This window comes from Crinia signifera, chromosome 1 (assembly GCF_055691185.1).
Source record: "Crinia signifera chromosome 1, ASM5569118v1, whole genome shotgun sequence".
Lineage (NCBI taxonomy): Eukaryota > Metazoa > Chordata > Amphibia > Anura > Myobatrachidae > Crinia > Crinia signifera.
This window is the reverse complement of record NC_139217.1, coordinates 391624748-391635138: the sequence shown is the minus strand read 5'-3', so window position 1 is coordinate 391635138 and position 10391 is coordinate 391624748. Positions and strand designations below refer to the sequence as shown.

General features: G+C 41.3%; 1 long non-coding RNA gene across 1 annotated transcript in view; it reads right to left on the bottom strand.

Moving 5' to 3' along the window:
* Positions 1-1663: 1663 nt before the first annotated feature.
* Positions 1664-10391, bottom strand: part of LOC146031153 (uncharacterized) — a 112441-nt gene continuing 103713 nt past the window's right edge. The window contains exons 4-5 of the long non-coding RNA XR_014456631.1: positions 4773-4905; positions 1664-1856 (exon numbers count right to left, since the gene is read on the bottom strand). This is a non-coding gene — a long non-coding RNA (uncharacterized LOC146031153). The remainder of the gene's footprint in view (positions 1857-4772; positions 4906-10391) is intronic.

The following is a 10391-nucleotide window of genomic DNA, read 5'->3' as shown; positions in this document are numbered from 1 at the left end:
TAGCTGTCACTGCCGCTGCCCCCTCCTGCAGCACATTGGGGTTGGGATGGTCAGAGGCAGACCCAGGGCATGTTCCCTCCCCCTCGTGAGGCATCGATCCACTGCAGCGGCAGCCTCTATCGGCGCACCCCCTCCCCGCTGTGTCTGGGAGACGTGCACGGTGCTGCTGTTTAAAATTCACAACTCCCACTGGACCGCACTAGCCAATAGGCGCTCGCGGTCCAGCAGCCACCAGTTGATTGGCTGCTGGACCGCAAGCGCCTATTGGCTAGCGGTCCAGCGGGAGACGTGAATTTTAAATAGCACCACGTCTCCCAGACACAGCGGGGAGCCGGGAGCGGGCGGGGAGACGGAGCGGGCGAGCTGGCGGTGCCGGCGCGGCTCTGGCGCCATGATAACTTCACACGCCCGGAGCTTGTGCTCCACTGGCACTACCCTTGCTACGCCTCTGCATTTACCCCCTGCCCTCGTTCGCTCCGAGGGTTTGCGCCTGCACATATTCGCACATGCATAAACCCCAGACATTGGATGAAGTAGCGAATTTTGGCCCACACCGAGCGGCTCTGAATTGCCCCCTACAGTATGTCACATGATAATTGTAAGTAGAAAGTAAGACTGCATTGAGCTATATGCACTCCTCTGATTAACATAAGTAATTAGTGTTTAATGGGCAGAATCCAGCATATGGGAAAACAGGTTTACAAGTAATTTAGAAATGAATGTAGTGGGGGTACACAGTGCCAATGTGGAGACCTGAGGTGACTGACTATAGATCATGTGAATGATGGGGAATGCTGGTGAGAGGCACTGAGACTCCCGGACTCCTTTGAGAGAGAACATTTACAAGAAAGAAAGGAAATAATGAGAGACTATTGACCTGCCAGATAATGGAAATGGGTCACGCAGAAGAGGGTATTAGAAATGAACGGATTGACTAAAAGGATTATTTTATATTTTCAGATTAAAGCACACACACACGCACACACACACACACACGCACACACACACACACACACGCACACGCACACTAATAGCTAGCATTCCACATTATATATACAGTTAAATATATTCCTTCTCTTTAAAAGGGTTATTGGGTACTTATGTAGTATCTGGGCTGCCGATTTTTTGATTGTATGCCTTAAGGTAAGGCATACAATCAGATGCGATGCGATGCGATATCGCATCGCATCGCATCGCATGCGACCATCGGATGCGATGACCCGATTTTTCATAGGAATCAATGTTAAAATGGACTGAGTCCATTTTAACATGGAATTCAATGGGAAAAAGGGGTCCTTTTCATACCCCTACTATCCAAGTGGGCATGGAGTTGGATATAAACCTGTGGCGAGCGTAGCGAGCCACCGAGCCCGAAGCGTGGCGAGCGAAGCGAGCCCCGCGAGGGGACGGTATTCTGTGTCCCCTCGCGGGGCTCGCTACGCTCGCCACGCTTCGGGCTCGGTGGCTCGCTACGCTCGCCACAGGTTTATATCCAACTCCATGCCCACTTGGATAGTAGGGGTATGAAAAGGACCCCTTTTTCCCATTGAATTCCATGTTAAAATGGACTCAGTCCATTTTAACATTGATTCCTATAGAAAAATCGGGGCATCGCATCCGATGGTCGCATGCGATGCGATGTACCCGATTTAGAAATCGGCAGCCCAGATACTACATAAGTACCGGTTATTGTATATTAGATACAACACATAAGCTGAAAGCTACATTTTCAACAATTGACAGTAACGACCCATCGATAATTAAAAGGTTGACTTTAGATAAATAGTTGGTTTGTGTGTCTTATACCAGCTCTTGGTTTCAGGTACATCCGCATGTGCTCAGGTCCATATTGTGCACTGGAACAAAGACAAGAAATTAAAGTATATCATTTTTGAGTGCGGTTTCATTGAGATTGTGAATCTACCTCTCCTGCGCTGGGTTATCCTAATAGAAGAGCCACTCATATCCTCCCATCAACAGATCCACCACTACATTGTACTGGGCTTTCATAAGGTTTGGAACACCATCATTTATAGTAATTTACCTATCGACTGTCACATGTTTTGGATATAGCCAATTTATCACACTAAAAATAAAGACACTGACCCCACTGTGATGAATTAAGGTCACAGCTTTAGTAATTGAAAAAACAGATCTTAAATCCGTAAAGGGTGGCAAAGAAGACACTACAAAACATTAGCCAAAGAATTCTACCAAAAATTTGGGAGACTTAAACATATTTACCATATACTGTATATATACTTTTATAGGTGCAAATTGACCGTGTAGGACTCACTGACCTTGACTATGGCACAGTATGAATGCTTGCTTAGACAACCCTTAGGTAATCCTCTGCTATCACTACTCTGTTCACTGCCAAAGGCATACAGCTGAGGGACTAGGTAAAAGCCGGAATTGGACCAGACTGGAATGACGGACCAGAAAGCTCCATTCATCCAACTGTGAAATTCCAGAGCTTGTAGTGTCCTGTCTGGGTGGTGTCCAGTCCTGGGGGTGGCTGTGACAGCTGTCACCGGGGAGATGAGGAAAGAGAGATTACAGCTTCCCCATATGGTCGGGACCGTTCCAGTTTTTACTACATCCTTGGACCACACAGGGAGGCTGTAATCTCTCCGTCCTTGTCTCTCTGGTAACCGGTGTCACAGGCGCCCCCACCGTACTGTATTTGCATATGACCGCCTACAAATACGCCTAAAATAGGCCTATTTCTGTTAGGAAATTTCCCCCAATATATTTTTTCTAGGAGTTTTAGGGACTTCAAGGGGAAATCCTGAGCAACATCGTCTTGCTTGTTGTCTAGTGTGTACTCAGCTTTAGAAGTTAATGAAATGTAACTAATTCTACTAGTAGTCATTATTTTCACCTCTAGGTATTGCAACTTCTAACACCTTTATCAGAACTCATGTTATTTAAAATATTATAATATGTCTATTTACTCAGATACTCAGCGCAATATTGTGTAAGGAATGTAGTTTTTTTGTCGGCATTACTTCATACAGGTTGAGTATCCCTTATCCAAAATGCCCGGGACCAGAAGTTTTTGGGATAACGGATTATTCTGTAGTTTGGAATATTTTTAGATTTCAATGAGGTATCATGAGGTATCTTGCATGTATGTTGTATAAACACATCACATGAAATACACACAAATTGTGGGTTCACCTTGACAGAGGCGTCCGAGAAGAGCAAATTATAAGCAAAAAATCATCTGTGGGAAATACTGTAAGAGTAGTGGAGGGTAATTGGAAAAATTGATAGCTAGAATGTCCCCAGTGTGCGCTGCTGTGTGTGATGCTAAGGGCGGGTACTTTAACAAAAGCTAAATTTAAGCAAATAATCTTTCCAATTGTTTGAAAACCCTGTCAATGAATTCAAATGTGATTGCTCTACTTCAATAAATTGGAATTTATCACAAAATAGTTTTATTTTTCTTTCAATAAATGTTTTTTCAAGTTTTGACACCATAAACAACAAAAACAAAGAGGCAGGCAATACAATGGAAAACAGTGAAAGTGGAATGGGAATACAGCTGTTAGTCATATAAAATTGGAGAAGTAATGAAACCAAAAATAATGTCTCAGAGAATACAAACAATCTGTTCAAGTATCTAATCCTGCTTAAACAATTAAAAACTTGGCATATAAGTAGACGTGGAAAAAGAGGACAAGAGAGAAAGTAGAAGAGAAGAAGAAAAAGCGAGAGGGGACAAAATAGACTTTTACTTGTGTCCCTCATTAAAAATAGCAGTACGTTTTGGAAACTATGGTTTTTGGAATAATTTGGATACTAAATATCTGGATACTCAACCTGTACATATACAGCTGTTTGGACAGTATATTGGGCCTTATTCAGATCTGAGCTCAGTACAAATTTGTTTGGAAAATGGGCAAAACCATGTGCACTGCAGGTGGGGCAGATGTAACATGTATAGAGAGAGTAAGATTTAAAGGGATTTTTAAACGTGCTTAATATCCCTGATTCCTCAACACAACCATCAGAGGATTGCCCCAATACATTGAAGATGTATGGGCACCTTTACTATGAGAACTATGTAATTGGCCTAATGATGCAAAGTGCCCACACCTGAAACTTTATGTTATTTATATAAGATAAACATGTTTTATACATGACATTCATTTTTTTAGACTCTCTCCCCTAGGGCTTATTCCAGTGGTTCCCAAACTTTTTGGATCACAACACTCCTATCAGAATTTACATTTGGGGCACCCGTAGGCCTAACATTTCTTACTGACAAATTTAGAAATAATTATTAAGTAAGTTGTGTTTAAATGTAATTTTTAGGTTTAATTATGGGATGAGAAACAACATTCTGTGTCCACATTTTATGATTGGCAGCCAATGGCACTAGTTTTTTAATGACCATCATTTTTTTTCCTGGACCACCAACCCATGGCACTCCTGCAGGTGTCCAAAGGCATATATTTTATATATATAAATATACATATATATATATATATATACACGCAGAGGAGAGGACCTGTCACTCAGGGCTTATGTAGTAGCTGGGTACTTGCTCCGGTGCCTCCTTGTGTGGGCTGGTGACCCTCCAGATATAACAGAATGGAAGTGACACTCAGAGTCTTGAAGATCGGTGAATCAAGTGGATATTTTTAATCCAGTGAAATCTACGTTTCGGGGTTTCGGTGACCCCTTCTTCAGAATTACAGTGAACACAGACTATGGTGCAAGTAGGCATATAAATACACATGAAAATATTAAGTGATACTCACCCTCCACCCCCGTGCAGTCAGCCATCGGGATCCGCCTGTGGACTTCAGGGTTCGGCAACTCCCGTGTTACCGGAAACGCGTCATTGGGAGGTCCGTCACCTGGTTTCCTCCCGGCGGTCACATGGGCCGCAAGCTGTCAAACAAACATAATCACAGTGTAAATGTACAAATTGTGACAAAACATGATATCAGGTGCAGATGTGATGAAAGAAGGCATCCACATAAAACATAAGAGGATGCAACAACATCATGTTCTCTATTTACAGAACGTTTTTAGGTTTTAGATTTTTTTGCTGTTTTTGCTGGGTGAGTTATTTTGTTTCTGTGTAGGGAAAATACTGACTGCTTTATCTTTACACTGCAATATAGATCTCACTTTGAAGTAAAACCCCACCAAAATCTAATTATCTCTGCACAAGTTACATCTGCCCCACCTGCAGTGCACATGGTTTTGTCCATTTGAGAAGGAATTTGCCTTTGCAAGTGAACCAGAATAAGGGCCTATATGCGTTGACTTATAGTTGATAAAATCAAAGCTTTTATCAACTGTAACGAAATATAAGACATGGGTCACAAACCACAGTGGGCGGTATTCAATGAGAATACCTGCGAGGTGCAGCGAATCCTTTTTAGGATTCGCTGCACATTCGCCACGTTCCGGAGCCGGCGGGCTCCGGTATTCATGTGTCAGGGGCTCGCTGCCCCTGACAGGCGAATATGAGCTCCTGCGGCGATTGCCGCAGGGAGCCTGAGGACGGTGCCAGGCAGAGAGATGGTAGTCTCTCTGCCTAGCCCAGAACGTTTGTGGGGGTTAGGTGGGCTCCCCGGGTGCCAGGCAGCACAGGCTGCCCCCCCGGGGGTGCCAGCAGGGGAGCGTATATTCACTACACACGATCGTAACGATCGGGTGCAGTGAATATATGAATATGTAATGGGCTCCGGCGCCCCCTGCTGGCTGCTGTGTAAAAAATATATATATATATATATATTTTTTAAATTAAATATATATTCATGTGCTTACAGCACATGAATAAAAATAGCATGCCCCTCCTCAGAATAAAATTCCTGATTTTTTGACACCAAATGTAAAAAACAAAACACTTTATTTTAAAAGTTCACATTCCACTTCACCATAAAAAGATAGCGATTGCTACTCGGTGAATCATGGCGAAAAAAACCTTGAAATGTATTCGCCATGTGGTCATTGAATAGGGTGATTCACCGTTTTAGTCAGAAATTCGCCAAACAGCACAAATTCGCCATAAAAACATGGCGAATCAGGCTCATTGAATACGCCCCAGTGTGTCCCGACATTTTAAGGACCACCATGGATGGCGGTGTGTCCCGACATAATGGTGTGTCTCACAGTGTGTCCTGACATACATGAGCATGGGCAGATGGTAAAAATTGGTCCCCCGTGCGAACTTGCGGGGGACAGATTAATTTAGAATAACCCCCTATTTCAAGAAATAAAGCCACTTTTTCCCCAAAAGATGTGTTTTAAGGTGACCATACACTGAGGCGATGTCTCGCAGCAGTGTTCGGACACCCAATACCTCTGCAAGCCGCCGGGATCTTCTGTTGTGATGGATCGCATCCGTCCCGGCTTCCCACCCGCCTCGCCGCCTGAAGGGAGGTCCCAGAACGGGTGGTCGGACGGCCAGCCGGTCCGACCACCTGGTCGGGTCCGATGCGCATGGGACTGCACATCGAACCCGACTGCATGTCAGGGAGAGGCGATTTGCTCCTATTTAACGGGCCGATTGGTCGCAATCGACCGGAATCGGACCAAATCCCCTCAGTTTATGGGCACCTTTACTCTTTACTCCACTAATCAAATGATGTGTGAGTATATATAGCACACAGATGTCCATCTCCCCCATATATCATAATATCCTTTCAGGACAGATTTCATTGTTATTCTTTAATTGTAGTAACATAGTTTAGTTTTTGTTGACATTTTTATATACAGTAACACGCTACAATTTTACATTGGATTTACTATATGTATTGTACTTAATATACATTAGGGTGAGAAACTGAACAACTCTTTAATGACATAAATACTGAGAACTGTAAAACTAATTTATAGATGAATGTGGTGCCAAGTTAGAATGCATTAACAAGGTACTAGTGTATGGTCTCTCTAGGTAAGATAATATATTGCTTTCATTAAAAAGCAATCTGCATGGACCATATCCACTAACACTGGGAACTCTGCAGCTGTCACCTTTATCAAGGGAATAAGAGCAAACCACTACATTTTAATCACTGGAGTTTGTCAGGAACAAAAAACAGCCTGCTCCCCACTAATCAACAGACATGTATTCTGATAAAGGTAGCGAATTGGAAAAAGACAGTTACGCCAAGCCTTTTCCTGAAATGAGCAGGACAGTGCAATTGTACCAAATGAAACTGCTAAATGATTTACAATGGGGCCCAGAACTTCTTCCACATCCATGTACAAGAAAAGCTGGGTTATGCCAAATATCATAAGTAGTTATGTACTTCCAGACATTCATACTATTGTGCAGTAAATCATTACAGCCAAGAGGCTTATAAGAAAAAATACAAAAAAAAATACAAAATGCTAATTGATTTAAAAAAAAATCATATTTTTTCTTGGGTTTATTTGTACTGTATTTTTGTTGTCAGTGCCTTCACACCTTGAGTCTTAGGGGGTATGCAATCTGGGATCACGGCTGTCGATCCTCGCCGACAGCCGTGATCCTGGCCCGTTTGCAGTCAGATCGACCGCATCACAACAGAGGGGATTCAATGTCCCACCTGAAGATAGCCGCAAAGGGGGTGTGGCCATGAAAACGGCCGTGGATTGGCGATCTGCGGCCTGGATCACGACAATCCACGGCCATTATCGGCAGAACGGGCCCGACAGCTTGTGAAGTCTGACCCGTTCTGCCGTGATCCCGCATCAATGCTGTCATTAATGATAGCATTGAATAGGGAGCAGCCGCTATTCCCCACGTCGAAAATAGCGGCGGCACATTGCATACCCGCCTTATGCTGTGTACACACGTGAGATTCCTTTGCTATTTGACTGAAAATTCAATTGCTATGCAATTTTTGCTAACTCGTGCTATTTACATACAATTCATACTATCTACATTCAATGTGCACTATATAGTCATTGCTGCACTGTTTGGCTTTTTTATTTCATTTGAATGTGAGCTTGCATCGGCATCCAATTGGTATAGAAAGCTTAAAAACATGTTCTATCGCCATTCGATGTCTATGCGATCCCGATTCGATTTTAACGATGCAGTCAAAAAATGCTAAATTGCACCGTGTGTACACACCATTCCTTTTATATGACAATGTGTTTATTAACCCTTTGAGTGTCAAGCGAATTTGTCAAAATAGGTGTGAAAATTGGAAAGCAAACATTTTTATTCATCATAAAGACCTGTAATGTTTACCTTATATAGGAAATAACCTTTTTTTTAACACAACATTATTTATTTGAATTTATATAACAAATGTGATGGACGCTGGCATTTTTAGCATATATTTTGAACATCTCTCACAGATGTTGGCATCATTTCTTTTATTTATTTTAATAAGCTCTGTATCAAAATTCTACTCAATGGGTTACATTTTTTGTGATTTCTGTTGTATGTATATTTACTGTATATTATTTTTTTATTAACATAACTAACTAAATGTATAAATAAATACATAATTGTCGCTTCATCAGTAACATCAAGCATTTCATTTAAAAAATTTTTTTTTTTCTAAAACATTATAGTCAGTGCTCATTGGACATAACATTTTCTATAAACAAATAGCATTCATAGGCTTTTATAAATCACATTCAAGCAAATAAAGAAGCACTTTAGTATCATAGCTGAAGTATAAAACTTTATGTAATGAGTCTACCAGCATGTCTTTGTGTATGCAATAGATACATATTTTAATAAGAATATTATTTCATTATTTACAGAGGAACAAAATCCCATTTGATTAAAAGGAGATGGCATGCAATGTTACAGAGGAAAGATACCGTCTGATATTATAGGTTAGTAGTGCCATGGTCTGCATCTCATCACTGCATTTTTGAGTGATGCTTGTTTTTCCTGTGTAAATCTCAATTGAGCTTGAGATAACTAAAATATGTTGACATTTTGGACACCTAACAGGCAGACCACACTATACATATTTGTCTCTAGACAAATATAAATGGAAAACACAGAAGGCATTTCTTTTAATTATCAATATGACACGAAGACTTGGGCATTGCTGAAGAGAGGTTTTATCTTCGTGTCCTCAGATACACAATGTTTCTGCAATTACAAACTTAATCATTAATTATAGTTTCTCCTATCAGACTTGGGATGAATCATCCTCACTTGAGTCAAATATAACAAATGAACTATCAGTGATGTTTGAACTTGTGTAGAATGGGAAACCCTGGGTGTATAAAGATTAACTTGGACCATAATCATTTTTCAAAGAAAAAGTTTGAATGAAAATGTATTTTATATCTATTTTAGGACAATTTCATTGCCAAATTCAAACATCACTCATGATACCATATAATATCAATTTATTCTCATAGTTAGGTCCTTTAACCCTTTGAGTGTCAACATCTCTGTGAGAGATGTTCAGAATATCTGCTAAAAATGCCAGCGTCCCTCAGATTTGTTATATAAAGTCAAATAAAAAAATTTGTGTAAAAAAGGTTGTATTTCATATATAAGGTAAAGATTACAGGTGATTATGATAAATAAAAATGTTTGCTTGGCCTTTTTAACACCTATTTTGACAAATTCACCCGGCACTCAAGGGGTTAAAAAAGAAAATTGATAAGTGACGATATAATGGTTGAGATGTACTAAGATGGTTGATGATAAAGTAGATGTACTATGCCTTCGAGAGGCTTCACTTTACAGGCAATGGGGCAGATTTACTAAGGCTTCGATGGAGATTAAGTTGGGGAAAGTAAAAATACCTATAAAGCTCCGGAGATGTTCTATCAGTGGGTGAGTCCATCAATGCTATTCAGTACCTGCACAGCAAGTTTTATATCTTGTAGAGTTTCCTGTACATGAGCATCTGCTCTGTATTGAGTCCATTGCTAGTAAAGCACATGCATGAGTGCTGCCATCTTGGAACTACAGGAGTTAGCTGATCCTCCACAGCCAATCTGGATGCTTCTTCAGATAAGATGACTGCAACTCCCAATCACGTTCCACGCTGTGTTATAAAGGGACTTCTTGCCAGTGCCAAGATGCCATGTGCAATGTTGCCACTGTTATAATTACTACCCAGTGCTGCACTTCTTTATACTGGATACCCTTTTGGCCAGTTCCATTGTATCCAGTGTTAATTTTGGCAAGTACCCATGTTGGTACACTGTACCAGTAGTATCCAGCCTTTCTGTATATTCTGTAATTCAGAACTTCATTCTGCTCCAGTCTGGCTCCAGATGCATTCTGCTCCAGTCTGGCTCCAGCTTCATTCTGCTACAGTCTGGCACCAGTTGCAGTCAGCTCTAGTCTGGCTTCAGCTGCAATCTTTTCCAGCCTGGCTCTAGCTTAATTCCAATAAAGTCTGGCTCTAGCGCATTCCACATTAGGCTGGCTCCAATTGCATTTGGCT